Source organism: Arachis ipaensis, chromosome B04 (assembly GCF_000816755.2).
Source record: "Arachis ipaensis cultivar K30076 chromosome B04, Araip1.1, whole genome shotgun sequence".
In the NCBI taxonomy this organism is placed as follows: domain Eukaryota; kingdom Viridiplantae; phylum Streptophyta; class Magnoliopsida; order Fabales; family Fabaceae; genus Arachis; species Arachis ipaensis.
The window spans coordinates 109,833,726-109,838,221 of NC_029788.2; positions in this window are offsets into that span (position 1 = coordinate 109,833,726).

Sequence of the window (4,496 nt, forward strand, 5' to 3'; positions counted from 1 at the left end):
TCGAAAAATTTAAAATTTCTGAAAAAGTTATTAAATGTTAAATCAAAAATACTATTTGTATATTAAAATTAGCCATCAATATATTGTGTATAAATACATGTGTTATTTAATTTATTTTCAATATATATTTGTATATTATACTGATGATTGACTTTGGTGACTAATTTTGATATACACATAGCATAATTGATATTAAATATATACTCTAAAAAAAGTCTCTAGAGATTAAATTTTGATGGGATTTTTGCCAACAATTATTAAATAAATGAAATCTATTCATCCTTAAAATTTGATAATTTTATGTCAAATATTTTTTTTGAAATTTTTTATTGTGAATAACCAATTTTTTAAAAAAATAAAAAAAAATTTAGAGATAAAATTTTTCTCGAATTTTTTGTTTGTTAAATACAAAAGTTTTTATTGCTTATTAAAAATATAATTTTTTTGAGTATTTTTATCGCATTTTTAAATTATTCAAAAATTGTTTTGTGGATAACATTTTTTAAGAACCTTTTTGTTAATATCTGAATGTTTTGGATACCAAATTAATAATTAGCTCTACTAATTAATTAATTAATCAAAGATATAACATATTGAAAGGTTCTTGAGAAAAAGGAAGAGAATGAATGTAATCTATATTGAATGGTATAATGACATTTGTATTACATCCATAGTTAAGAGCTATATATATAGATGAGTAGCTAATCTAAGAAAGTAAAAAAACAGAACTAAAAGGACATTTCTTAATTTGTTATAACTACTAACTGTCACTAAAAGTATTAACTGCTAATTAACTAACTATGCTTTATACTCTCCCTAAAACTCAAGACAGGTATTAGAAGTACTCTGAGCTTGCATCTAAACTTATTGAATGAAGAAGTTGATAGAAGTTTAGTTAAAATATCAGTTATCTAATCACTGTTTGGGATGTATATTACATATATAATTATCGCTAATTTTGTCTTGAACAATTTAAATGTCTAACTGAAAATTCTTAATTTTATCATAACACTGAATTAGCTATGAGCATCACTATACTCATGTTATCACATAGAATCATAAGTGTTGTTTGGAGGTTGATGTTTAACTCCTAAACAAGATGTTTTCGCCAAACTAATTTTGCTTTACACATAGCTTGACTCTTAAATTTTATTTCTATAAAAAATCCATTAATAGTAGCTTGTTTGCCAAATAATCAAAGCAATTTCGTTAGAAAACCAACATAAGATGTAGTCATTTGTAATCAATTAACAATTATTTTTCTTAATTTTTTTAGAAAAAACATAAATTTAAATTATTATAAAAAATTCAAAATCTAAAAAAAATCTAAATGTAAATTATTTAATATCCAAAAGTAATTATTTAATATCATGATGTATACTATTTATTATAATAATTAGTTCAACAAGGTTGTTTTGTTTTGTTGAGACATGGACATTAATTATTAGACACGGTAATACATGTCTATTATTTATTTATTGAGACAGGATTTAAATAGACATGATAATACACACAGATACATATCAAATATATGTATTTACTGTTTTTCCTTAAAATTGAGATACAGAGACACAATACATAAGACACAATATATATACATAAAATATAAAATAAAATTAATATTTAATTTATACATATATATTTTGTACATTATTATTAAATACTTTATAAAATTTGTGTATCTTTATGTCTATAAATTTTTGTATATTTATATACTTATCTATATATCTCAAAGATATTAGCCAAAAGCAATCCAACAAAACCTAAAGTGTTTGGTGGTGTCTTATAAATTATAATTCGATCAAAGTGATGATTGGAGAACTACTCTTTATACAGTCCTGATGGAATTGGACGCAAACACGGGCAGATACATTTTGTTAAATTCATCGAAGCCAGAACCTAAAAGCAAGTACATCAAAGCCAAAATAGGTTTCCTTTAATTTATTGGCATATAATAATATCATTATTGCCATGTTTACTTGCATTAATTATTGGTTGTTTGTTTCCTTGGCCGTGGGATCGCACCAAAAAAAGCTTCCGTAGTGTATGCAGATTCATCGTCCAAATTCATCAGCAAGCAGTGCAATTCGACAACAATAGAGGAAAATATGCATTATATATGCCTTACAAAATTCTCACTTTCTTTTTTATCCTTACAATTTGAAACGGTCTTAAAATTATCAATAAAATTCTAGATTCAAACAAAATACTCTGATTAAATTTAATTAAGTATGTGTTTGAATTACAGTTTGCAAACGGGATTTTACATAAAATTGATTTTGCAAAATTTGATTTTGATTAAAAGTAAGTTTGTGTTAAAGTGATTTATGTTTGGTAATTTTTGTATCAAAATATATTATAGTAAAATAAATGTTATTTGGCTTATACCATTCAAAATCACTTTTAGATAAAAAATTACTAAAATAGACATCAACTTAAATTTTTTTTATATTATTCTATTATTTTAATTTAAATATTTAAATAGATCTTATTAGTTAATTTTATAATAAAATTAATATTCACTTACTAAAATAAAAATAACATATAAAAATAATAAAAAAATAGAGCTCATATAAATAAAAATAACAAGAATTTTATAAATAATACAATAACATATATAAAAGATAAAGTTGGTAAAAGGTAAATAAATGGTTAGTATCTATGGCTAAAAATCCGTTAAGAAAATGCAGAAGCTAAAAATAGTTGCTTCTTGTAAACATGGTTTTGGCAGCAAAATTACTTCTGTATTCATGAGAAAAAAATTTGCCAAACCAAAATTTGAAACTTTCAAGAAATTTAAACTCTTCCCGAAGTTTCCAAACACACCCTAAGTTGTTATAACAACTTTTTAAATCACGTGCCTTCTCTTTTCTCCTTTTTCGTTTCCTTCTCCTTCTCCTTCTCCTTCTCCTTCTCCTTCTCTGTTTTCTTCTCTTTCTCCTCCTCCTCCTCCTCTTTTTTTTTCTTCTTCTTTTTCCCCCAAATTCGCGCACACAGATTCTTCTTCTTCTTTTTCTGCTTCTTCTTTTTCTAAATTCGCACATGTAAATTCTTCTTCTTCTCCTCCTTCTCTTTCAATGTTGCGTCTTCTTCTTTTACTTTTTTTTTTTCGTTATCGTCATCACCAATAATACTAATATTTTGCAAACATCTTTATTAGTTCTGATTTTCTCTGCTACCATCATTAAATAATTTCCGTTCATTTCTTAATTTATTTCTGTTTATTTGTATGTTAATTGAGATTCACTTGATGCTGTTGATAAGTATTAACCAAATTTTTTCTTTCTTAAGTAATTTCGGTTTATTTCTTAGTTTAATTGAGGTTCAATTGGATCAAAAAATGAATTTGATGTGTTTTTGTTAATGAATTAGTCTTTTTTATTGTTTGTTCAAATCTGAACTAATTTTGGTTTATTTGTGTGCTAGTTAAGGTTCATTTAATGCTGTTAACAAGTATTGACCAAATTTTTAATTCCTTAAGTAATTTCGGTTCATTTGGATCGTGTTTTTGTTGATGATTAAGTTTTTTACTGCTTGTTTAAATCTAAAATAATTGAATAGAGTATAATAGAGTGGAATCTAATGCAATTGAATAAAGTGATAATGAATAATTTCATTCTTCTTTGCTAAAAAATTTGGTCAATAGTTATTAGCAGCATCAAGTGAACCTCAATTAATACAAATACATCGAATTTATTTCTGGATCCAAATGAACTTCAAATAAACTAACAAATGAACCGAAATTACTTAAGGAATAAAAAATTTAGTCAATACTTATTAGCAGCATTAGGTGAACCTCAATTAACACACAAATGAACCGAATTAATTCACAAATGAATTGAAATAAACTAAAAAATGAACCGAAATTATTTAATGATGGCACCAGAAAAAATTAGAACAGATGTTAGCAAAATGTTAATGTTGTTGGTGAAGACAATAACGAACCTGCGTGCGCGAAAAAAAAGAAGAAGAACCTACATTCGCAAATTTAAAAGAAGAAGGAGGAGGAGGAGGAGGAGGGAAGACAAAGACAAAGAAAGATTTAAAAGAAGGAGGAAGAGGAGGAGGGAAGACAAAGACAAAGAAAGATATATTTTGCGTTATTGAAACGCGCGTATATACACACTTATGTGATAAAAGTGGTTTTTGATGAGTTTAAGCTAACTTAATTGGATCTAGTTACCAAAAATACTTAGATGTATAACTAAACTGTCAAATTATTTATCTTAAAAATTTAAATTAATAAAAAAATATATATATAAATTATTATATTCTTAACGTATTCTTTTACATAAGATTATCTTTTAAATTTGTATGCATTTTACATAATTTTTTTTTACTGAAGTTACACTGAAATTTTTTTGAGTCAATAAAACTTAAAATTTTAGACTTTTAAATTATCGTCGAATACAGTGATTAATCTCTTTTTGGATTGTCGATATTTGATATGCGAGACAATTGAACTATAATATTTTTTTTATATATAAAAAAAAAAT